The sequence below is a fragment of the Halictus rubicundus genome, chromosome 14 (assembly GCF_050948215.1).
Source record: "Halictus rubicundus isolate RS-2024b chromosome 14, iyHalRubi1_principal, whole genome shotgun sequence".
Lineage (NCBI taxonomy): Eukaryota > Metazoa > Arthropoda > Insecta > Hymenoptera > Halictidae > Halictus > Halictus rubicundus.
The window spans coordinates 10,497,629-10,524,902 of NC_135162.1; the positions used below are offsets into that span (position 1 = coordinate 10,497,629).

At 45.5% G+C, this 27,274-nt stretch overlaps 1 protein-coding gene and 2 non-coding genes across 3 annotated transcripts in view; 1 reads left to right on the top strand and 2 right to left on the bottom strand.

The window, feature by feature from the left end:
- The window catches only part of Alpha-man-ia (alpha-Mannosidase class I a), a 634,153-nt gene that overhangs the window by 479,314 nt on the left and 127,565 nt on the right, over positions 1-27,274 (bottom strand). The window lies entirely within an intron of this gene.
- Trnas-aga (transfer RNA serine (anticodon AGA)) lies at positions 7,048-7,129 on the top strand. The gene has a single exon. It is a non-coding gene; the product is annotated as a tRNA-Ser (tRNA).
- LOC143361178 (small nucleolar RNA U3) lies at positions 7,969-8,183 on the bottom strand. Its single transcript, XR_013083423.1, has one exon. It is a non-coding gene; the product is annotated as a small nucleolar RNA U3 (small nucleolar RNA).

The following is a 27,274-nucleotide window of genomic DNA, read 5'->3' on the forward strand; positions in this document are numbered from 1 at the left end:
CCAATAGAAGTGCTGCGTGAACCCTAAGGACACGAAGCTATCCGAGATGTCCCTCGGTCGAGGCGTATTGCGTCCCTGTATCCTAACAGGAATACCTAGGTGGGTTTCCCTATAAAAATTACTCCTGTAAACAACAACGTAATCCATCCGATTCTAGCACGGCCAACGGTCATAAACTTGAGCGTAAACACCTGTACGTAGAGGCACGGCGGGGCCGTTCCTTCGACGCATAAAGCGCATTGTCCCCAAAGGACGAGGATTGCGGATAGCGAGAACCGGAGAAGATCCTCCTCACGGATGTCGCGGGGAGTACAATGCGGCGTACCCGGTCGGCTCGCAGGACACCAATGTAGCCATCGTTATTGCTACTTTATTGCTCGTAAATCCTGCGGCGCGGCGTGCGTATCCTGCCGTAGAAGGATACGAGCGTATCTTTTAACTGGCACCGATGCCATCCCGGACCAGCGAGAACCGAACCGGACGAAACGAAACGAAACGAGCGTCCAACGACGTTCGACGACCACCAACGAGTACACGAAGAATCCGAGCCATCAACCCGCACTACCTCCCGGCATGTTCTACTATTTTCTAATTAACCGCTCGATACAATTGATGCCCGGCTCGTTAAGGATTAACTGGCCGTGCGAGCGAGCGGCGAACAACCACGATTTTCAGGGATTTGGCATCCGACTATCACTCTTAATAGGTTAAACAATTATAAATATACATGCTACTTTTTATTCCGCATAAGAGAAATTAGTTCAGGAGATACGGGGGATTAAAGACTCAGATATTTGGACTTTCTCCATTTTTTTTTTTTGGTACGATTCAGAATTTCTTTTCGAATCTATGTAACGCTATCGCAATGTGCCACCTTTCAGCTTTAATTTGAGCCCTCGAACGTCGAAAAATTCCTACCGGAACGCACTCTAAAACAGTCTTAAAATTGAAGTGATTTTGTCCGGCACAGTTCGGATAATCGAGGCTCTACTGATGTCGCGGATTAAACGAGTAAATTCAATGTAAACTGTGTCGTGTTTGGACTCATTTTAACCGGGGAAATGTGAGAAATATTTTAATGCAAGATTCATGAACAAACAAGTACATTACGTTATCGTCGGCTTATTAGAACATTTCCGTTTAACTTCTGTCCCTCACAATTGCCTCGGCAAATTTTTATTTTACATCAAGACCCGCAGTCTAATTATTAGGCTTCGGCATATGAAATGATTTTTAACAGCAATGTCAAAAGAGCATAGATTTGTTTTAAATAAAGCTCATCGATCAAACTGTTTGTAATTCCGTCAACAAATTACACAATTTGTCGCGTTACGGAATCTTTTGAGAATCTGTTTGCAGAATTTCATGCAAACATTTTCCGAGCTTCGAATATGCCGGTACTTCCATGAAATATTTAATGTGCTATGAAACACTCGGATCATATTTGCCGGTATACGTTTTCCCATGTCCGGCGCTGAGCCGTCCCGGTGTAGACATATTAAACAGTTCAGAATAATTTCGTTACACAATTGCTCCGGCACACATAAACGTAAAAACGGCTAACCGGAAGGGCGCAAGAGTACGACTTCATTCGGTTCGCGGGGTTAAACCGTTTCGCGTATAAAAACCGCCGCGTTTTGCGGACCGGTAATGATTGTCTTAACCACAATAGAATATTCAAACCTGGTGAAATAGACTGGATTATTGTTCTTTTATTCAACTCGCTAATTTCACTCGGTACATTCTCTGACGATACGACATGTTAAATTGCGCGAGGTAACGATCACCGTGAAGATTTAATTTCGCCGAATGCTGTTCAAACAATTTTCCAACTGTTCCGAAATACAACTTTTTAATGAACCCTCAGGCGCAGGATACTTTCAATTAAATTTCATGGAAATAATATTCCGTAATAGAGATCACTTTGAAATTTTGTTCAGGTGATATTGCAAAATCATTTATTTGAACATGTTTATATGGAGATGTCGAAATCAGTGATGGGCTAAACGCTTCCCCCACCAACGTCTCTTTCGTGCATCGCGCACCTCCGCTGCGCAGCGGTGCCTCCCACTCTCCCCTCCCACGTCCCGCCGTAGCCAACCCGTGCGCGGCTTAGGCTGTCTATCCACATACGCGAGGCACCGCTGCGCAGGGAAGCTGCGCGCTGTACGAAAGAGCCGCTGGTGGGGGAAGCAGGCAGCTGAGGGGCCCCTACCGCGCCCTACACTGGTCTAAATCATCGCATGAATGCAGAGGTGATTAATAATATTTGTGATAAAGAATTGTCTGGTTGGTAATAAAACTTCTTCCTCACCCGATCATCGCAAAACGAAGTGTAAATGATTCTGAGATCACCGCTGACGCGAACTGTTCCTCGAGCGGAATTAGCGAGGCTGCGAAACTCCGGAAGCTTTTCAGCGGGGCGCGACATTTCACGGGAAGAAAGCGAGTTAACTACCTTGTATTTAAGAGTGGTGGGGAGGGGGGAGGAGGAGGAGGGCTCCCCGTGGGACAGAAAGTTGCGTCCCGTCGCAATGACGATAGCCGAAACGGTTTAACGTTCTCCGGGAGCCGAGAGCCGGTAATGGCCCCGGTCGGAACAGTTTCAGAAAAATGGCCCTGCCGGCAGAACTTGAATAAACGCCGGCATACCAGCAGCCCGGATAAAACGATTTACTGGCGCCCAGCGAGTGGATAACGCTATCCATTTGTACGTAATTCCAACATGGTCGCGCCTTATCCGCACCCGAAACTGTTATGGCTAAACGAGTTTTCGTTTCGCGCCGTTGTCCAACAATGGGAATAATAACTGACACTGTCTTCCACTCCTAGGCGAAGTCGTGTGCACTCCTCCGACAATTTTACAAGCAAAGTCAACCGAAAGCTTAAACAATTTATTTTCAGTTCTTCTTCTTCTTCGCACCGCTCCTATATATTGTGACAATAAACATTATATTACGCGTGGAGGATTAATCCCCCGGAAGAAACGTGTTTGTTTAACATAAATCTCTTCCTTAAACTTTGATTTATTATTTTACTGAAACGAACAGTGACGGGCAACGTCGGAACATTTGGAAATACGTTCGATTTAGTGCAAGTACGATGCACGTCGTGTCGAGAGGTGCACGATTTTTCTTATTTTTCTGTCTGCACGAAATGATGTTGTTTATGAAACTTTTACCACCGTGTTCGTGACAGTTTTACCAATAAAATGAGCCCAAACACGATGCAATTAGGATCAGGATTGCGTGTTTAATCCACGATAAACTGGAACCTCGCTTATCCGAACCGACGATATTCCACTTCCCCGTTACCGAAAGTAAATTTTCCAGGTTATGTATCGTGTTATTCAATTCTTTAAACGTCTTGTCCAGCCATTTTGACCATTAGTTCATGTTCACAAAGGAATAACTGATAGATTGCGACAGTAGAGGCTTCAAGCTTTAAGATGAGATTAGGATCGTTGTCGCAGGACTCCCTCTTATGAAGCCGTGGATATCTTAGACCAGCGAATTTGTCATCAGTGCTCTAAAGCTCCGAGCTAACGCATGCGAGGTCCCTGGCAAAGTCAGACAGATCAATTTGGTGGGATACCCTAAATTGTCCGGCGAGCAAATCGCTGCAAATAATTGCGGATAGAGCACTCTCAATCGTGCTCGCCCACCCGTTGTATAACTCCATTAGGCATTGCGTGGGAGAGAGAGTATTGGTGCTCTAGTAATCTACGATCCGAAGACCCACAAATGTCGGCTTAGCTAGAGATCTAGGTGCAGAGATCCGTGATCCAGGGATCTTAACATTAGGTCCTCCCTGGCCTACGATGCCACATTTTTTGTATCCCAATTTCAATAAGACGGGAGCAACGTAACAAAATTTTAAAAATAAGTGGATAAACAAATTGGGGATTTACATAGAACTGTCCCGTAACGAAGGCTTACTTCTCTCGCAATTATGTCTCAAATTTAGGATCTACATGGGGTATACAAACGCATGTATCGGGGATTCGTATTATCCTTTGTCTATATGTCGCTGTCTCTGTTCCAGTAAAAGTGCAATCAACGGCGCGGTTACAGGCGATACCAGCATTCCAAGGCGACACAATTATGTCACGTTCCATCCGCCTAATCCACGCATTCTTTCCGCGGCTGATCACGCGAACGTGATTAAGGCGTAACGCGTAGGTAGCTTCACAGACGTTCTGCTGAAATAATTGCTCGACGTTACACGAATCCGACACGGCTTTTCCCCGGTTTTACCGCTGAAATTCTGTCACTGTGAACCGAGGAATATTCGGCGAACGAGTGACACGTATCCCGTGCCAGAACACCGACATGTACACTGTACCATTAACGCGTCTTGTCGTTTCTATATTTTCTACAGAATCGTCTACAAAAATGAATCCCCACCCGTTCCGTTTCACTGGCCGGATAAAGAAGAGAATGCAGATTCAGGATTCAGTTCGGATAAGGGAGGTTCCGCTGCAACGCGGACTAAACGGATAAATATAATCGGAATGGTACCGAGTTTGGGCTCGTTTTAATCGGCACATTGTCACCACTATGCCAGTAAAAGCACCACGAAATAATAATTAACCCATCTGCATCATTAGCGTATACAGGGTGAGTCACCTAACGGTTGCACCTCAAATATCTTTGTTGTTTCTAAAGATACGGAAAATATGGTAAGGACAAAGTTGAATGGTACGATGGGGCTGACACGATGCCAAAAAAATTTTGCTTTTATGTCATTTTTTTTGGAGATATCAAGGTCACCTTGACTTTTTTAAATGGAACCACCCTTTTCTTAAACACCTACGATGATAGTCTCTCTCATTAGGAATTCAGTGACAATAATTATTCCAAGGTCAAGGCTCAATTTTCCTGGTCAACTTCTTATGAAGTTCTTCTACTTAGTCATTTTTGTACTTGAATATAATAAAAGCAAAAAGTTTGGTGACAAGGGCCTTCTTTTCGTATTTCCTTCTGACGCGAATGGGTTGCATTAACTGTTTAAGACTGGGACTGAAGTGTGACAACGTTGTGTACCGACATCGAGCAATTAATTTCCCTGTCGCCGTCTCATTATCGTCGGGGAACGCACGTTAATCTGCAATTACCGCGGCCTCGTGGGCTAGATTAGAAGTATCCTCGGCTATTCAGCGTTCGAGGAAGGAGGCGGCCGGAACAATTCTCATCCGAAATCACCTTATCATATTTCATACCCCGTTACACCCTTATCAGTTTCCCGTTTCAGCGACGCGTATCCTTGCCGGAGAGGTTCGGGTTGCGTATCGCGCATAAAATATTCACGCGCCTCGGCTTCACGCTTCCTCGGTCACGCCCCCTCGATGTTTAACGAGCCGCTTTCAATTCTGACTTTCGATTGCGACTCGAGAGGAAGGTTCACCTCTTTTCATTCCAAACAGAACCGGAGAGGGAGAGCGGGGGGAGGGAGAAGAGAGAGGCGCATAGACACACACACACACACACACACACACATATATATATATATAGACAGGACGCGCCGATTCAGAAGCGACCGAGCGTGACGCTGATAGCTTTGTTGCGGCAACACGCAAATGAGAACCACTGCGAAAGACGCCCGCCAAGTAGAATAGGAGATTCGCGAGTTCGAAAGGATAACAACGACCGAGCACAATGCGACCGTGTCATCCACGTTCCTCGAGAATCGAGCCCGCGAGAACCGAGATTAAGGGAATCCTGTTTCTCGCGCTCTATTTTTATTAGGCATTATTCGCGAGACTCTGCGGAGCACTGAAACCACCACTAAAATGATTAACTTTCACGTATTCGTCACTTCCTTCCGGTTCAGACGAGTCCAAACACGGTACAGTTCGGAGCAGCAGTGCCTGCGCAATTCGCGATAGAGTGGAACCTCCACTATCCGAACCGACGATATCAATCTCATTCTTTAGCGTGAAACAGCTCAATCTTTTGATTATTCTTTCACGAGACTCTTGAAAACATCTAATGCAGAACTTGTGCCTCATATTTGTCCCAAAACGGGACATTTGTTGTTAAACATTTTCTTGTTAAACAGTGGGAGAAAAATCGTACCGCAATTTTTAAGGAGTCGTTGCCCAAAGAGTGTTTCTTCAGCCATCAAATTTCCGGCAGTTTCATTGAAAATTTTTTTGATGTTTTCGGAGGACGTTCGAATTTGCAGGACTTTTTCAAGGAAAAATGTGTCTCCCAGTTTTTCTTTAAAATTTCTGTTTGGAAGCTTCGATGATCGGGCGAACGTCATTGAGATTTTAAATTTGAGAAATGAAGGCGAGCGAGCAAAGACGCGCGCTCAAAAGCGAGATTGCATTCCTCGCGGACTCGCTCTCGTCGCCCGTTCCACATGCTATATGTCGTCCGAAACGCCATGGCGGTTACAATACCCTGTTACAGGCGCGTATCCGGCGCGGCACATGCTTCCTGTTTGCTGTTAAATAAAGCCTTTAGCTTCCACCGGACGAAACTAACGACGCGCGTTTACCGTGTAAACACCGGTGCCATTAGTCGCGCGAGCAGAAGGGATATTACGAAGTTAAGGGGTAAATTTATATGTCGACGATCGCTCGCGCTGCTAAAACGCGGTGCATCATTGACGCTACTTTCAGTAATTAGCCCCCAAACCACGCCCGTAATTACGTGCCGATTTGCCACGGCCCCACCCTCCCCTCCCCTCCTCCCCCACCACCATCCTGTCTACGCTCTGGTTTGTCGAATTAGCCGCTTTGTATTTCGTTCGCCGTGATCCTTGCTTTGTTGATCGAATTATAGTTTCTATTTTGCTTTTGCACCAGCTTGTTTCGGACCCTGTTCGTTAAGCGCCGCGATACGCGTTTATCTTGTGGAGTTTATATGTCAGGTTGTTCCGGAAAGTTATTTCGAATTGATGAAGAATTTCGTTGCTGTGGTATGAATATAATAAAACATAGTAAAAGTCAATCGAAGCGAAGCAAAACTGTGTTTAATTAATGGGTACGGCGAAATTGTTGCACATGGCGTTCGTAAATGAAAGGAGAGTTCTCAACAAGCAGTCGTGGCCGAGTGGTTAAGGCGTCTGACTAGAAATCAGATTCCCTCTGGGAGCGTAGGTTCGAGTCCTACCGACTGCGAGATGTTGCAAAATTATTTTTTCCACCTTTTTTTTCATCCAATTTGTTATACAGATCCTACAATCGTTTAATGTCAACATTGCCTACTTCAATTTTGTAGTTAAATTATTTTATAATTGCATATTATTTTCTTAGTCGGAGTTCTGTAATCTGTGCGTTTATTTTAATCTGATTTCAGTAGTTGTAAAATATAGCCGTTAAGTGCGTTTACTGTAAATTGTTATCGATGTTGGTGTATATATATTTAAATAATTATCTAAGCAGTAAATTTGAACACAAAGCACACAAACGTGGTGAAATTTCAAACAAGTTAGTTCCCAGTTTGTGCAAATGGAAACTGTGAGACTCTACCTGTTTTCGTGGCAGCACGTTCATGTATCAATTATAGTGTTCGTTGGACCGTGATTAGAAGTGGTCATTATAACGGAACATTTTTCAGTGTATTTCGCGCTAACTTTGTGCTGCAACGGGAAAATACAAAGTTCACTTGAAACGAATGCATTTTTTCATCCACCGTAAAAATTAAATAACAACAATATTTTATGCAACTTGCTTAGTAAAACTTCATTCGATTTGTTGATTGGTAATGTATAAAAAAAAAGATTGAACCTCAGTAGAAAACTTAAATTTAACAACAACCACGTCTGTCCCTTACAATGTTTTAACAAATGTCAGAGGGTTAACAACTAAACTTTGCAATCTTCCTTCAAGGCATTCTAATAATTAATAAAGTTATTTATCATCTTTAAAAATGATTCTATGTTTCACAACAACAAAATGTGAAACCAATATTAAATGTCGGAAGAAGAATTTTTTGTTTGTTAATTAAATAAAAGGCGACCACTCAGAAAGCTCCACTTCCCATGTCCCCCGCACTGAGTACAGGGGATGAACGATCATCGATGACTGAGAAATTGGACAAGACCAACTTCTCGAGTCTTTCTCACGCTCAAGGAAAGGAGCCACGTCTCCTCATCGTGGCTGCATCAACTCTAGATTAGAGTTAAGAGAAAAATAGATATACTACAGAAATGATCCTGTGAAGTATGATCTTAATTTGACTGAGCGGCGACGGTACTATATCAAGCACACGGCTCACCATTTCAGCTGCGAGAAACCAGTTCAAGATTTTGGCCATCTGTCGGCAGGAACGCGAAGTAGTTTCGATGATCTCACCGCGTGTTCGTCTACCACGGTGCTCCCCACCACGCGTCCCTAACACGAGAACTACCGAGCTGATCAAAATGACTCACGTAAGATTTTTTATTTCACTGAACTTGTTTAAATACTTCTACCGAAAATTCTTAAACAAATTCTGTCACTTGCGTGAACTCTTGCAATCTTTATCCAAACAATAGTCTTCCACGTGGCTGCTCAAAAATGGGAAACAGAATTGAAATAGAATAATAATATAGAATAATATTTTGAAAATTGCAGGCATAAAATTTACAGTCGGTTTGTCAGTGGTCGGGAGCCTGATAACGTATAATGAATTCCCAAGCCGCAGTCTTCGCGTCTTTCGTCAGCGGGATTTGCATGACACAAGAACAAATTAGGCGAGTCGTGTTGGTCCGGTGGCGCGTTTCGTCGCCATCTAGAACACGTGGGCGTCGAGTAACCCACACGCTAGCCAAACCGAGGTGGGTGGACACGTGTGCCGGTTGTTTGCCATGTGAAATGGCCCACAGCAACAAGACAAGTCGCCGGTACACAATGTGAGCATACATTACTTACAGGCACCTACGGCCGCCATTGTGTCACCGTGCCATACTCATCCTTGTCCTCTTTTTGCCACTTATTCCTGGATCCTCATTACTTCTCGTCCACTGCCCCCTTTTCTTTCAACTCGTCTCGTGTAACGCACTTTCTGCCAAAAATATGTGGCAGAAACAACAATGCAAAAATAAAAATATATACTTGGTTTTTGGAGACTAGCAGCAATTTGGAATTGCAAATAAACCATTGCAATTATTATATCCAGGGCTCTTTTTGACTGAAAAAAAATCTTTTTAATTTTCAAATCGTTATTACTGAAAAATCTGTTCAATGTCATTACTTTTACATTTTTCCTCAAACTCAAATGACGAAGAATAGACTATGTATAAAATCCGTGATTCAACAAGAAGATGTTTATTAAGAAAATTAATTTCCCTTCTCCGGAGAATATCTACCCATTAAAAAACGATTATTCGAGCCAGCGTTTCAATTATCAGGATTAAAATATTAAACACAATAAAGTGGGTAACGCCGGCGATGATTCGATCTGAACACGTTTCAATTACATTCATAACGACAGCAGCTGTACGGCGTGAAGCTTTTGTGTGCTTTGCGTGAGTATCGCGCGAGATACCGGATTAACCGGAGTAACGCACAGTGTCACTACAAGAATGACTGTAAAACCGTGTTGTAAACTACAATCTCCTATCAGCTGTGCCGTGACGTCTTGTTATCGCAGTCTTATTAGGTTGTAAGCTGCTTGTCACTCCGAGATAATACAGACGGCGGTTTCATCCGCGGTGCTTCCCCGTGTATCTCGTTACCGGCACTACCCTAACTCTCGAATACGCTCCCTTGCGTATCGTGACACACATTATTCATATTTACCAACGTTGGTAGTTTCTCAAGAAATCCCTGAAAATTAATTTTTTTCACCTTAACTTTGATCTAGAATTTCAAGGTCAAAAGGTCAACCATCTCTTTTCTATTGCATCGTATTCCACTCGTCGGGAGGACAAAAAGCGCAGAAGGAACCATCGGTCAAAACTGAACCGTTCTCTCAAAAAATTATGCCAAAGTTTTTTCATTATCGAACTGAATTTAATTATATTATATTTTTATGTTTAATTATATTATATTATATTTTCCAGCGATAAAGCCGTTGGGAATTATATCGAACATATAATATAAAAACAAATGTTTGACCTTTCGACCTTGGAATTCACAAATGGAAATATTCTAGGTCAGAAAGAATCTCTTGGATTTTGAGTTGAAACAAATTAGTGTTACGTCATATTTTGCTAATTTATTTGAGGGAAGCCTTAAGCGCCCGGTGGTGGGGGGAACCCCCGTCAACAGGTTTCGCGCTCGGAATTGGCGATTTTTGCAAATCGTATTCAGGTGTCTGCATTCATTTGAAAAATCGGTGTCCGCATTCGTTTCAATTTTGGAATCGGCGTGCTCGGGCTTCCGGTAACTAGTTCGGACAGAGGCCGGTGTACACACCGCATTATGGGCAGCGGAGAATTCGTTTGAAGGAGCTCATGAATAACAAATGCGTTCAGTGGTTATTTCTCACAGCGCGGCGAGCGTTTCCGCGAACGCGAAATTCCGTTCCGAGCCACCCCTCTTTGTCGAGGGATCGCGGGGTGGTGGTGGTGGGGGGAGGAGGGGGTGGAATATCGAGAGGGCGGTAAATAATATCCACGCGTGTACAGGCGTCAAGCGATAAATCACCGGTCGGCGTGACAGGAAATTGAACTTTCGAGAATACTTATGCCCTCGTGATTATTCATGTCGATAGTACGCGTTCTACTAAGTGAAAAGGTGCGAGGGGAAAAATGGCCGACATCATATTTTAGGCAGGATCGTAGATAATAAATAACGCGGCCGCTGTTTTCCTCGATTCGAGCACGCGAGGCCGAACCACCTCTGAGAACACGGAAAGATACTTTCTTATTGTCGGGCTCATCTTTTCGCATTTTTTCCGGGAGAATGGAAGTCGAATTCATATTTCAGACCGTCTGAAAATGCTGCGAATTGGATCTTCCATGCTCGAGGCGACATAATTGAATTTTCGTATTGTATACAGTGCTTTCTCGATGTATGTCCACGAGTGACATATATCGGAGACACTGTTCTTTGATACACAGACAAGGACGGCGAGTGGCCTCGGTCGCCGAGAAACGTGAACGTAATTCGGGTTAGGTATATCGGTGTGAGACCACTACTAATCCAACAACAAAAATTTGTTTATTTTCAACTATTTTTTTATGGGACTTTTGCCAACATATTCGTGGCATTTTTCTAATGAAAATAACACCAAACATGGTACAATTCCGATGATATTTGCTTCGCAAAAGTCACTTGGCCCTGGTACACTGGGGTCTCTCGTGACCCCGGCAATATTGCTAACTGTCGCTACTGTACGATAACTGCAAATCCAGTTTCCTTAACTTCCTCGGAGCAATTGGACTGTTTGGTAATACGCGAAGGTGTCCGAGAAAGTTTGTAAACACTTCAAGGTCAAAGTGTCACGGCGAACTGTCATCGCGTCGCTCCCGGAATGAATTTTATTTGTCAAAGGGATACTCGTCACGGGTGCGACGAGATCATCGGAATCCTGAAGATCAACAAGCGCAAATTGCATTACAAATTAACCCCGGGCCAGGGGACCGGCGATTTTCGTCGATTGCGGTTAATTAAAAAACCACAGACGAGCATTATCCTATTGACGTTCTTCCATTACAGGGGCCACGGGCAACGAGTTTTCGGGGGATAGATTGTATCGCGGTATGATTTACGGACTTTTTGCGCAAAGATAATGGGCCCCGGGTCGAACGAATACGCCGATAGCCAATTTCTTGGATATACCCCGAGATACATGATACACAGGCACCGTGCAACCCTCCGACGGGAGAAATAATCTCGTTTTTATCGGGGCTCTCGCAAAATCCTCCAATTAGCGCGCATAACATTACCGTAATTACAGTACCTACCGACCGGGGGGTGGGGTGGGGTAACCGCGGCATCATCGATAGGGTTAATACGCTACCCGAAATATGCCGCGCGGTCGCCTTTTTCTTGCCTTTTCATCGGCGAGAGATTATGTTCCGGCCGGGAGATCTACCGGCGTAAGTGCGCCATTAAAACATAGCACCGAGTTTGGGAAAAGTAAGCGAAATAAATTGATCGCCATTACGGAAGGTGTTCGGCGATCATCGAACCGCCACCGGAAATTTCATCGGGAATTCGAAACTTGACCGCTTTATCATCTCCAGGCACTCGCGACGATTACTCTTGTCACTTGGATCATTGATCTTCAGCATGAAATATCAGAGGGAACGCTCGCCGCGGGAGAACGTCGTCTTACGCTGTCTAAGATCCCCGCGATGAAGACTGTGGTTACGCAACATTCAACTTCCTCTATTCGAAAGTTAATGTTTTTCCGACAGAACTCGTTTGTTCATAATCGTTTCTTAATTCAACTTTCATTGATAGATTCGTGACATTTTTCCGGTTCAAATGAGCCCAAACACGATACAATTTCGATTGCATTTACTCGTTTAATCCACGATTAAGTAGAGCCTCGATTATCCGAACTGGGTCAGACAAAAACGCATCGATTTTAAGGGAATGTGTTTTGGAATGTGCTCCCGTGGGAATTTTTGAACGTTCGAGGGCTCAAATTGAAGCTGGAAGAGCACAGTTTGTGACAAGCGTACGTAGGTTCAAAAAGAAATTCTAAATCCTGGCAGTTTTTGAAAATTTTCAGAAGCCAGAAGTGCATAAAGATGCGCAGTCTTCGAGACGCTTTTAGAATGTGTTCCAGTGGGAATTTTTGGACGTTCGAGGGCTCAAATTGAAGCTGGAAGAGCACACTTCGTGACAAGGGCACTTAGGTTCAGGAAGAAATTCTAAATCGTAGCATTTTGTAAGGTTTTCCAACCCGTGGGTTCGAGGAGCCCCTCCCTTGGGAGTGCTAGGGTTGAAGCAGGAGAAAGGAAGTAGTATTTAATGGAATCGTGCCAAAAGGGAAGAGTCTGAGGACCGAGGCATCCGAACATGACTCAGGGTGCTGGGCAATAAATATCCGCGGAAGGTAGAAGCGGCGTTGTTTCGGTAGGCGATCGCGGCAGCTCGTAGAGGCCGTCGAAGAGGCAATCTTGCTCGTTCGAGTGTCGATGCCATCTTACTCGCGTACGTAGTCACGGTTACGCGCGTCCAACAAAGAGGAAAGAGAAAGTGGCCCCGTGGGTCCGAGAGGAAGGAGGCCCCGGCCTCTCGGCCTGAACCGAGGCGGAGGGCAGAAAGGAAGGCGACTCTGCCTCGTTCCTCTCGGTTTTATCTAGTATCAAGAAGCGCCATCGACCGCCGGCAGGTAGGCCGCCTTCCTTGCACGATCCCATCGCGGACAGCGCATTAAAAGCAAAAATAAAATTATTGGAAACCGGCGGAATTCGGCGTCGACCAGCTGCCCGTTCGGTGGTTCCAAGCCGGTAGATATAAACGAGCACGTTCATCAAGCTGGCCGACCAGCCTTCTGGCTGTCTCTGCCTCTCTCGCTTGTCTTCGTACCCGCGGATGGCCAGCTTCTGATAGCATTATATTCCCCTCTGAAAATTTTTCCTTCTTCCTCTTTCTTTCTCTCTCTCTCTCTCTCTCTTCTTCTGCTTTATCTTCAGCTTGCTCGCAGCTCTTAGCTCCCAGCACCGTCCCAAGCAAATCTCCGAAGTGCCGACTAGCTGTGTGACAGCGTATTTTGATTACCGCGGTCAAGGCTTCGGTGCGCTCGCGCGGCCCCTGCTAGTGACACTTACGTGCGACAACAATCGTGCATAACCCGTAAAGAACCCTTTCCGCCAAGTTTCACCCCTGTACCTCGCCCGTAAGGGTAGCTACCAGGAAAAAACGAAAAACCAGTTTTGGCCCCATTTCCCCCACTTAGTCGCATCTAAAAATTCTGAAAAAAATCTGACACGCTCAGCATACCGAACTACACATCTGAGAATTTTTTCCGATTTTTCAGTTGCAAACTGTGGCTGTGAAAAATGAGAATCGCCGGAAGATTCGAAGGATTGCGTGTTGCAGTTAATTCTGTCAAAAATATATGACTGATGTTATCGTGGCCGTGTTAATTTCCTAATTCGGTAAGCCCATGGTGCACGGCTGAAGACTAGAAAGGCTCCCGGTAGTCTGAGGCGCCGAGAAAGACAAAGCGACATCAGAAGCCCCGAAAATTTCCAGCACCTGATAAACCATCCTCGCCGGGGTGCGGAGGCAAAACAGCCCCTAATCTCTTAATTTCTCAAATTCCGCGAAACCTCTCCGCTCTCTGGGAATCCTGAAATCCCGGGTAGCCGGCCGAAGCTCTGAAATAATAGAGTCCCGGGCGAGATAGAAACGTTGCCGGCGCGTAGCCAGGAGAAGCGGCAGGTCGGTTGTCAGCGTGATCTCCAGCCGATATGCTAACGAATCGATCAGCCTTATCACCCGGATACCTACACACCGGTACACATAGGGGGGAGAACCTCGCAGCGAGGAATACCGATTCGCCCGTATGCTGACGGGCCGGTTAGGGCAACGCGTCGTCTTCGTGGTCGCCCGGTTCCCTTATCAGGATTCCGTTGCCTCGATCGGCAGGCATCGCCGTTCCGCGTGCACCCGAAAGATTTCGAGGAAGCGCGAGTTTCGAGGAAGGCGCGCGAGGAGAGCTCGATTAGCTCGGCAGCCTTTCAGCAATGCGGTTTTATCTGCGTAATGATATCTTCGGAGGAACGCGAGAGCAAGAGAGAGAGAGAGAGAGAGAGAGAGAGAGAGAGAGAGAGAGGGGGAAGATGGGGGATGGGAAACGGTGACCGCTGAAGAGAAGTATCCTTCTGGTCGGCGAAATCTCGACTTCGGATTACGGCGACGTCGGTAGGTGAGACCTCGGGCTGTTCTTACAACGGTGCTCCCCGCATTCCTGCCGGTAGTGAGTAAATAATTCCCGACGCCACGGAGAAAACGTGGCTCCATTATGGTAAACCAGCGCTAAGGGGCCATGCACGCCACTCGGGAGCCGCGCTTCCAGCCGAGCAGCTATCCTCGCGAAACCGATTGCACCTCCGGGGAACCAATCCTCTTCCTCCATTTCTAAACTGAATCTCTCCCCTCCCCACCCCTCGCCCCTTCTCACGCTGTTTACCCATCCCCGGTAATGTTTTAATTGATGAACTTTCCGCCCTGCTGCCCCGTACCCCAAACGAACCGTCAACCCCTTTGCTAGGCGACAAAGAGTCTGACCAGGGATCAGGACTTCAAACGGAATCTGATGATTGTGAGTGGTGTACCTTCCTATTAGGACCAGGTAAAATTGTGTTAATTTGTGGTCAATGTGTATGCATTTAGTCAATATTGATGTAGAATGAATGGGGTGACCTGCCCTGTGAATGAACACTTCACCCCTGGGCACAGAACGAGCTAGCCTATTGATGAAGGTTGCAAAGTGGATCTGCTCAATATGACGTTGTGGTTTTATACTGGGAGGCAGTAAAATTGTATTAATTTCTGGTCAATGTTTAAGCATTTAGTTAATGTAGGTGTAGAATGAATGGGGTGACCTGCCCTGTGAATGAACACTTCACCCCTGGGCACAGAACGAGCTAGCCTATTGATGAAGGTTGCAAAGTGGATCTGCTCAATACGACGTTGTGGCTTTATACTGGGAGGCAGTAAAATTGTATTAATTTGTGGTCAATGTTTAAGCATTTAGTCAATGTAGATGTAGAATGAATGGGGTGACCTCCCCAATGAATGACCACTTCACCCCCTGGCATAGAACGAGTTAGCCTATTGATGAAGGTTGCAAACAGTATCTGCTCAGTATGAATATTCACTAAATATAACGATCCAAATATAAACATTCGTTTTGAAGGGAAACATTTTTTTATCCAGTGTATTGTGTCAGTTATGTCGCCTTCCGACGCGACCTTTCAGCACAAAATAATAATAGTTGCGTTCGCTTTGAATCATTGATCTATCGGCCATCGTTTTCGATGAACGTGCTCCCATCGATCAATCAACCTTTTCACTTCGTTTTGAAAAGATTTTTGGATAAAAAAACTGCTGCCTCGATTGAGCCTTTAATCTTTCGACGTCGAACGTTACTGGTCCGCCCAATTACTGTGGCGTATCGACGTTAAAACCACTCCATTCCACAGTTTCGAAGAAAATACCTGTTCCGATTTGCGAGGCCGAATTCATGAAAGTGTAATTTTAATTGGCTCCGTAACGCGAAAATTGTCGGATTAATTCCCGGCATATTTTATGGAGACCGCCATTACCATAAACATCGATCAAGTCGTCTCAGATTTCAATAAGATCGAAGCAGGTTTCCGCATGATCGAGCACCAAAAGGATCGCGGAGGGTACGAATTGCGAGGGCGTATTAAAACCTCGAGAGGTCGACGGAGTGAAACTTATCAGGGACGTTGAGAAATACGCTGATTACAGGACTAATTACGCAAATCCGGCGCGTACACGTCGTCGACACGATAACGGCTAACCAGAGATTCCACTTTGTTGACGACGACGAATCCTCCCGGCGAAATAATATTATCGCGGGGGCCCGAGGCTATTCCGGCACGATCGCGAACCCTTCGGGTGACAAAGGGCGACGAGAACCACTATCTGACGATGACCCTTTCAGTTCGCCGGAGTTAAGGTCCTTCTTAAAAGGACTACTCGTCCCGTTCCTCTTTTCTCTCTGGCTTTCCTCAAACTCGCTACAGTCTTTTTCGTTCAGAACGCGACGCGCTATCGTATACCACCGCCGGAAGATAACCGCGCCGAACCCGGGATGCCTTAAGGGGTTACACACACCTTAAAAGTGTTTCTTGAAAAAAGTTACAGGATTATCGTCGTCCCGGGAATGAAAATAGATCCAGTCGGGAAACAACGTTCCACCATCGTGCTGCGGAAATTGTGTGACACGCTCCCGAGGAATTGCGTTTCAAACGCGATTGAGCTGCTCGAGCAAGTTTGTCTATCAAGGAAATCGATCATTTCTCTTCAGTTCCTCTTGCTTCGCGGAGTATATTTTATGGTTGATTAACTTGTTAGCTTCACCTATTTTAAAAGGGCACGAGGGCTGGTCGCGCAGTATACTCTAATTTCCTGTACCTTCGGATGCTGGTCGTAAAATTTCGAAACGGTGTGATAAAAATGTTATCACAAAATTATCACGAAGATGTAATAAAAATTTTATCACGAAGATTGTAGGAGCATTGTGTATTCGGTTAATCTCTGCGAATACTTTTGTGATCCTGTTCCAGCACGTCTTATGTTCCAGCACAGTTTGCGTTCCAGCACATATTATGTTCTAGCACATGTTATGTTTCAGCACATGTTGCGTTCCAGCACATTTTATGTTCCAGCACATCTTATGTTTCAGCACAGTTTGCGTTCCAGCACAACTTATGTTCCAGCACATCTTTTTGTTCCAGCACATTTTATGTTCCAGCTCATTTTATGTTCCAGCACATCTTATGTTCCAGCACATCTTTTTGTTCCAGCACATTTTCTGTTCCAGCTCATTTTATGTTCCAGCACAGTTTGCGTTCCAGCACATCTTATGTTCCAGCACAATTTGCGTTCCAGCACATCTTATGTTCCAGCTCATTTTATGTTCCAGCACATCTTATGTTCCAGCACATCTTTTTGTTCCAGCACATTTTATGTTCCAGCTCATTTTATGTTCCAGCACATCTTATGTTTCAGCACAGTTTGCGTTCCAGCACAACTTATGTACCAGCACATCTTTTTGTTCCAGCACATTTTATGTTCCAGCACATCTTATGTTTCAGCACAGTTTGCGTTCCAGCACAACTTATGTACCAGCACATCTTTTTGTTCCAGCACATTTTATGTTCCAGCACATCTTATGTTTCAGCACAGTTTGCGTTCCAGCACAACTTATGTTCCAGTACATCTTGTGTTCCAGCACATCTTATGTTCCAGCACAATTTGCGTTCCAGCACATCTTATGTTTCAGCACAGTTTGCGTTCTAGCATATCTTTATGTTCCAGCACATCTTATGTTCCAGCACAGTTTGCTTTCCAGCAGAAAATCTTGATACTTGTGCCTTACAGTAATAATATTATTTCCAAATCTCACATTTGCATATTTTACTGCTTTTACGCCCCCTGACCTGTGTAAACTTTTGTTCGGTCGCAATTAACCGAGAATTTCAATTTGGCACAAATATCCACAGTCGAGTCACGACTGTGTTTCTCTAGCTGAAACCAATGGTCCTCAAACGGTCACAAGGAATCGAAGAAAGGCAACTTCTACACAGGTTCGTTTCAAAATGGATCGGTTTGTTCTCTTTGCCGGACCCGCTCGCCGAGCAGATTAATATTTCAGCTGTTACCGGTATCGAGCACGCGAGTTATGTCTCATTTCCAGGAAATCGACTCCGTTCGATCGGCCCACGGCTACGCCGCCGGATACCGGAGGGAAAGTACACGCAGAGGAAAATACGATCGCCTAAGTTCGGTTCGAAAAACTCGAGGGAGAGAGAAAGAGAAAGAGAGAGAAAGAGAGACATCTGGCACAAGTTCTTTAACAGAAATTCCAACGTTATGTACGAACTTCAAAGGGATTCGTGCTATTACTTCCCCCCTCCGCCTCGACGACTTTGTTAATCGAGAAAAGTTTCGGTATTATTTACCCGGGGCTGTTCAATCTCGAAATACAAATTTGCCGAGGCCGGCCCGGCTCTAATTGGCCCGGCCTCTCGCCGTTTTGTTTGCCTGTTCGCCAAAAGTGTTCCGGAACGTCGCACAGAATTATTGGGAAAGAACAGGTCGCTGTAATAATTGAGCGAAATTTTGCCAAAATTTCGTGACGCCTCGTACGATAAATAATCCTTCTAGCTTGTCATTCGGTCCACCCATAGACAAGTTATTCCGAAGCGTGTGCCGTCGATTATGCGACTGTGCCTGTGCCCTGGAATCTCCAATTTCTAAACTCAAGATATTAACAGTATTACATTTGCAATCGTTCCCGTAAACAATTAGACACGCGGCTCTCCTTATCGTGGCAAAAGGCACATTAATATATTTGTGACACTTTTCCGGTTAAAAGGAGCCCAAACACGATACCATTTCGACCGTATTTACTCGTTTAATCCACGATTAAGTAGAGCCTCGATTATCCGAACTCGGTCAGACAAAAACGCTTCGATTTCAAGAGGGTCTTTGAGACGCTTTTAGAATGTGTTCCCGTAGGAATTTTTGGACGTTCGAGGGCTCAAATTGAAGCTGGAAGAAAGCACTTTATGACAAGGTCACTTGGGGGTTCAAAAAGAAATTCTAAATCGTAGCAATTTTTGAAAGTTTTCAAAACCCAGAAGTTCATAAAGATGCGCAGTCTTTGAGACGCTTTTAGAATGTGTTCCCATGGGAATTTTTGGACGTTCGAGGGCCCAAATTGAAGCTGGAAGAGCACACTTTGTGACAAGGGCACTTCGGTTCAAGAAGAAATTCTAAATCGTAGCGTTCTTTGAAAATTTTCAGAAATCGACTGGACGAAAAAATGAACAGAAAAATCGAACGTTCACGGTTCGACCCTGAAGGCACAGAACGTATTAAGCGTGGAAGATTGTGGACATTCTCTCGCCGAATGGCCAGAGGGTGACTTATTTTGCTCCGGGGGTGTGGGTGGGGGGAAGAAACTTTGTAGGCACGTACGAGCGAGCCGGTTGATGTATGCTACTATTAATTTATGAAGTCTCGTTAGAGCATGAAAACGTTGGTTCATTAACGACCGCATAATGTGCCGGGTTTATTTATGGGTATACGTGCCGCGCCGCCGCGTTAAAATCTGTTGAGTTATGAATTGGCGATGCAACCGACGGAATGAAAAAATCCAGTCCGAACGCGCGTTTAATGGCGAGATATATATATATATTTCTGCGGCGCGGATATTGTGCGTTCCGCATGGACACGGCCCCCGAGAGGAAGATTAATTCCTTCCGATCCGCCGGGGAGATTGATTTTTCGAAGAGAGAAAGGACCGTTCATCATCGGCCGGGCAACCATTGACTGCTACTTAACGAGAGTGAAAAACGATGTAATTAATGCCGACAGCCGATGAATCGTGCCCGGTTGACGCAACGCGAGGCCTCTTTGATCTCACGCAGCCAATCCGATCTCGGCCCTGGCCGAACGTTTTCTGATCATAAATAATTTCTCCGAAAAATGGCTATCTAAAACACTGTTGAACGAAGAAACAAATTTTCGCGTTCCCGTGGGGAATCTTGAGAGAGTTTATGAGAAAACGTGAACGCGGCAGGCCAGGTGTGGTAGGCGGGTTGCGGCGTTGCTGGTTTTTGATTTGGTCGCGCAAGAACGCTAATGGGCCGACGCGTGACCGGCTCAGGTGGTCGCGCTGCACTCGGTGCATCCGATGCACTCGCCGCCGCGCCGATGCACTGCTGCGGAACACCGTCGTCGCCCCGCAGCTCGCATTTACATACCGGTACCCACACGGCGCATGAATAAATATGTCGTAGCCTGAGTGACTTAAACAGTCTAAACAGCGGCCTGCTTGGGAAACATCGCGGGTGCATCCCGTGTGCCACCGTGCTCGGTGCATCCGGATCCTTTCTTGGCCGGCCTGCATCGATTTGTGCCGGTCTCTGCGAAATACTGGGTCGCCTGCATATGAAATGTCCAACTCTTTTTTTCTCTCACGTGGAGTAGCATGAATCCTCTCACCTATTCTTGACGCGTTAAAAATTCGCAAAGTGCCCCCCCCCCCCCACTCGCTCGAATACCGTTCCAAGCTGGCACGCGGTTAAACAAATGAAAGTATAGGAAATAATCGAAGCACGATCTTTCCCTCGCGGTGCACAGGTTTTTGCGAACTCTCAGTTTTCAATTTAGAAAGACTGTTAGGACGTGGAAAAAGAAATATGTCCGACCGCAAATCACAGTCGCATTACGCGTCACCGCAGGAGACTGCTCCATACGATCTATCTTCTTTTATTCCACCGCAAATTATGCTGATCTTCTTCGTCGCCGCAGCGAACGTAAGTGGAAATTTCGTTGTCGACCTCTGCAAAGCAGATTCTCAAATGAAACTGTCTTCTTCCCAATGATTTCCCTATGAACCCTTTACCAACGCGTCCCCCACATTTCTCTGATTAAAACGATACCAAACACGACACACATCGACATCGCTCATGCTTGCTCAATTCACAGTTTCGTAGAACCTCTACTATCCGAACCGACGAAATTATTCTTCAATTATTCGTTATTCTTCAACCAATCCACACGTAACACGATTCACCGTACGAATCAGTAAATACCCGAACGCTGGAGCTCCGCCGATCACCGTTCGGATAATAGAGGTTCCAGTTTGTCGCGGATTAAACGCGCAGACACAGTCCGAATCGTGTCGTGTTTGGTATCATTTTCACCGGAAAACTGTGACGGATATGTCAGTAAAGGTTGCATAAAATAATAATTAAAAATGGCGGAGATCTATCGATTTTTATGGTCGACGCCAGCGACAGGAGATCGAGAAACGGTGCGTGTGCTCGATAATATATGACACTTCGGGCCGGCGGCGTTACTGTGATTCAATTTACGAACGCTTATTGCTCCGTTACGCAAAAACTCTGTTGCCTAAACACTTCCGGAACGAGGAGCCCATAGCGATCGAGATCAGTCTGTGTCTCGCGAGGCGACAAGACCGAGATCTTCGGCGCAACACAGCTGTTCCCTGGCCAGTCAATCCAAGTCGCGGTTGTTACGGGTTCGCGTGAACTTCGGGAATATTTCATCGCGATCTGTCAACTGTCGCTGAATCACCCGGAGCCGCGACACCGGCGCGTCAGATCCATTAGCGGGTTCCGCCAGCTAATTGCGCTCGGACCACGAGAGCGTTCTATGAATTTTAACAGGGGGCCAGGGAGGGGGAGGAGGGGGTGAGTTCGTTCCTTGAACGTTTACCGTTAGCAGTGGTCCGGGGATGAACTTGTCCGATAAACCGGATACACCGGGCCGGTATCCGATCAGATTTACAATCAATACGGTAAGCTCGCGCGGTCCAGTAATATATTCCGAGAACCGGTTCTCACCGTGTTACGTTCCGCGGACTATAACGCTATGCAACGAGTGATAATACACGTATAAACGTACCCCTAATAGCTTTCGATTACCTGTAAACTGTCTACTTTTCCGGTGACTTACGACCCCGTTTCGTTATCGTTAATGCGGATTAAACGATCGACGCTCTCCGGACCCCTGCGCCCGAGATACCGGGCCGGGCCGGGCCCGGGCCCGGGCTGTTCGGTATCGTTGCCGCCGCGTTTCAATCACCAGATTACCGAACTGTTTCGTTATTAATAGACCCGACGATTTTTAACCTGTACATCCCCCCTCCCCGGCAGCTTTTTAACGCCCCCGTAATCTGACTTTCCAAACGTATTTATACCGGGAATTAAAATTAAGCCTCTGGATTTTCGTGGAAAATTAATTTTCTATATTCGTATGCGATGCCATAAAAATGTTTTTTTTTTTCTAGAAATATCAACGTCACCTTCATTTTTCTTCAAACTGGACCACCCTCTTTTAAACATAGTCGTCATATAGCCGTCCTTTCATTACGAGTTCAGCGATCATAGCTGTTCAAGGTCATTCAAGGTCACGGACGGAGAAAATTTGTTCAATTTTGTTAGACGGGACCACCCCCTTCTAAACACCTACGGTGATAGCCGTCCTTCCATTACGAGTTCAGTGATCATGGGTGTTGAAGGTCATTCAAGGTCACGGACGGAGAAAATGTATTCAATTTTTTGAAACGTGACCACCCCCTTTTAAACACCTACGGTGATAGTCATCCTTTCATTACGAGTTCAGTGATCGTAACTAGTCAAGGTCATTCAAGGTCACGGACAGAGAAAATGTGTAAGATTGAAATATATGGCAACGACGAGCAGACAAAGCACAGAACAGTGAAAATGTCAGATTTTAAGGATCTAAAATTATTCAGAGAAGTGTCACCTGCCGGAAGATAAAATTTTGAATTTGCATGAGTATGCAGAGTATGGTTGTAACTTAGAGTCAGGTAACCTGCTGAGGATCACGGGAGTGTCGGATGGATCAAAGGAAGATCTGACCATTGAGACTGTTGGCTTCGAGCTCATCGAACCACATGGATTGGAGCAGCTTCTGCACTAGGGAATCTAGATCGGATTATAATTCGTTTTGAGGATTAATTAACATTGAACAGGATCGCTGGTACCAGTGGTCGTAAAGGATTTCTCCGATCCGGTGCTATTTCACTGGCGATTATGCTTCACTCCCCTAATATGTGAACTCCCCTACTTCCCTACTGTCGATTTATTATTTCTCGACTTTTCTTCGACTTAAGAGGCTATGAAAATTAGAAAAAAATATTCTGGCAGGACTGAGGTACCAACCATAGAATCACATGTCTCGAAGACATCTCCTTTTCTACGTTCAGCTGTGTATCAAAGAATCTTCTACCCGATACATGTGCCTGGGTAGACCCGTGTTTTGGACAAATATCGAGTAGACATGTATGTTTACACTCCTCGGCGACCTCGGTGACCGAGGTCACCTTTATTGTTCTTTTCTACGTTCAGCTGTGTATCAAAGAATCTTCTACCCGATACATGTCCCTGGGTGGACCCGTGTTGTGGACAAGTATCGAGTAGACACTGTATATCGTCGAAATGTTCTATTTTCGATACGATGCAAAAAGGTCGAGATCTTGCAGTCAGTCATGTTAGAATATCGTCGTAATTAAGTCGCCCCGTCACACATTCGGACACGGTCCATTAAAATGGAATACGCTTAGACTACGGTCGAGTGAATTTGCGAGCAAGCATGACAAAGACTCGGGCGTAGACCAGGGTCGTAGCAAATGGAACCTGAATATGATAGAACTGTACAATGCGAAAGAGTCTGGCGACCGAAGGAAAATCGAGTTGAAAATCGCGGTTCGAACAAAAGCAGCTTGAAAGGTATGAAACGCGCGGGGTTGGGGGAGGGGGGAGGGGCAGGCTGCCGTTGAAGGAACACACGAATTGTTTCCATTGTGCCGCCGAAATGGGAAGGCAGTAGGCGGCTGCGACGGCTTCTGACACCCTGTTACGGAATACGGCGGCGCACCTAAATAGTTTGTTTCTTAGCGGAATTTATGTTCGACTCGTGTAATCGTGGAAACGGGTCTCCTTGCAGACCCTGAAGATCCCATCTTGATCTTCGATTTTAAATATTTCTTTGAATATTGAGACTGCAAAGACGCGTGGAGAATTATTTAAAAAATTTGCTTCTCTGGATATATATTATAAAGAAAAAAAAAAATGGCTGAAAATTTGGATGGACACATTTTTCTTATTTTTCTAATGCGAAATGGTCACTTTTAGTGGTGAGAAGACGAAAATTCTGAACCGCTGTTCCCCACAATCGGCACAATTTTTATTTCGCATAAAGATCTAGAGCAGCCTGCCGCGGGCTAGATGACTCATGCGCTCGAGAGGTCTCAGACTCCGAAACGATAATTGCACGATCACTATATCCTGTCCCCACGAGTGCCCCGCTCGTCGCCTCGCTGGACGACGTTACTTTATCGGCGCTTCGTTTAACCGGTTTATTCGCGGCGAACATTTGCGAGTAGTCTAGAGTTAGCCTGATCAACAAGCGTCGTCCGCGCCGAACTCGTCGACGCAGCAAATCCGTTTATCCATGCAAAGCCGAGATACTCCGTCGGAAAATACGAACACCTGTCCCCGAAATCAGGCAGCTGCGTCGACGGGTCCGCCTTAAAATCCTACTCAACCGTTTCACTGTTTATTCTCTGCTAATACGACCCCGCTGTGCCGCTTAAGGGGGGATTCTCGTGTAAATGCTCCGAAAAAATCGTCTCTTCCATTTTATATGACCATAGCATGGATCACTAAACAAGAGTCAGTCGAGAGTCAACTAATAACCAGCACAATCAAAATCTATCTCAGAAGATTAAAACAATTTGTTTGGTAATTCAGCAACAAAGTCTGTCCACCTCTTCCAGCACCCAATCAAATGACATACGCAACCCTATTGAGGAAACAAGGAGAAAAATGACATCGCAGGTCGAAGCCACGCCCCTGTGGATTCGAAGCCACGCCCCTGTGGATTCGAAGCCACGCCCCTTTGGACTCCAAGCCACGCCCCTGTCACGAAACCACGCCCCTGCAGGCTTGAAGCCACGCCCCTGGGGTCTAGGCTGCGGCCTACCCCAACCCCGCTAAGTCCCTTGCCCGCTAATAGGCATATTAGGCACAGTCCCCATGAACGTCGAATTTCAATTGGCCCTCTCCATAATCCTGGCAGAAGCTGCCGCAGTCCCAATCGATTCCCCTCGAAACGAGCCCAATCATCAGTCCCCGCTTTTCGAGGGACTCTAAGAAGGTCCTAACCGCGAGTTAAAGGATCGATTGTGATAGTCGAACCGGTAACAAGAAATTGAAAGTCATTTCCGGGGGGTGAGGGGTGGAGTGGTGGGGGACTGGGCCGGTGAATGCATCGGGCGCAACACTTCTCGGCTCGTTGACCCAAGTGCACTCGAGGCTCGCCTAACGCCTCGACGAAATCATTTCAGTCAGTCACTTCAGGGTCCCGGAGAGGTGCGGAGCCAATGCAAACACCTCTCGGGACCATGAGGAAGACAAACACCGGCCCAGGGCTGGACGAACTTGCTAACTCACTTGCTTGTACGCGAAAACCTCTTTGTCCTTTTTTGCGCAGACCAGCCGGCTCCCTGATCCCAGCCGATCCTCTTTGGATCCTCGTCGATCCTTCCATCATCCGGCAACCGGCCTCCAGTCACCTAGACTCCAGGCCCCGGCGATGTTTATCCATCGAACCGCTCCGAGGAGCGGAACACTGTTTTCAGACCATGTCCTGGTAATTCCATGCTTCATCCGAGCTCGTTTACTCGTCGCCACCGTGGCTGATTGGATTCATTTTTACAGAGAACTTATGGCCTCTATCGTTGATGCAGGAAAGTGTTTATAGTGGCAGATTTATGGGAGAGGATGAATGCTAGACAGGTGCACGATCGACAGCTGTTGGTGCAAGATCGCGAGAATGTGCAGATTTACATGTGTTTAGTTAGACTACAGAAAAATTCGAATTCGTCGAAATTGTAAACTATAATATAGAGACCAATGTTAACGGAATTTTGTACTTTCTCTTCGATATTCTTATAGAGCACGAAAAGACGAATCCAACGACTACCATGACCATACCATTGCAATTATTCGATCTCGAGATATTCGCGTTTGAAAAATAAGATACCTAAACCATACTTGTCCCAAATCTTACTTTTCAGACGCGGATATCTCGACATTCAATAATCGTAATGGTACGGTTATGGTAGTCGTTGGATTCGTCTTTTCATGCTCTACAAGAGTATCGCAGAAAATATATAGGGTGTCGTATAAAAAAAAATATCGATGATCTCGAAATCTTGTTAAAAGATGTTAAAATATTCCTGAGAAATTCTGCTACAAAGTGAACTTGCGCAGAGGGCTCTTTTTTCTTTGAGAATTCACTTGGACTGGTCCAGCAGTTTTTATCGCTTACTGTTAAATTTCAATCAGCCATGAATTTACGCGATATTAATTTCCTTCATTCATTTTCCCCGGTTTTGCGTCATTCTTTCTCGAATACGGTTCTCCTGTCGATACTACGGAAAGCTTTTAATACTGCTTACGACAAAAAGCTATCAAACGTTTTGTTTCCTGCTGATCAGTCGCTGCCTGCTCTTATTGCAATCGATACGTGTATTTTAAATATACACTTTTTACTCGATGAAAACGTTGACGTATCGGATGAGATCGGCGTTCTATAGATTCGACGTGGCTATCGCCCGTTCGTTTACTTATCGATGGACAGGAGATTGGAATGTTTTTTTTTCTAAATATCTGCCACATCCAGTTGCCAGATCGTTCGCTCTCCGCGGTCTATAGCGTTCCTTGTTTTTGTGGGAATTGAGAAATATTTATGTTGGAGGCATCCTGGGCTGTACCGCCGCGGAACTTTTATACGTTTCCATCGATCCATCAATTTCCGCCTGGATTGCGGTCGATGGAAAAAGAGACCTCTCTATAAGTTCACTTATCAATATGTGGCAGAACCTGCTTCTCTGTTGACATTATATTCCACAGCAATTAACAAACCATCTCAATTTGTTAAAGTAGTTAGTGCGTTCCAGCTAGTTAGGATCACCTAAATATCTGGCCCAGTGACTCCGAAAAATTTCTCAAGATTTTTTAAATATTTATCAACAAGATTAGAATTGTACATATTTCCTTCGAGATTGTTGTAGAGCATGAAAAGACGAATCCAACGACTATCATGACCATA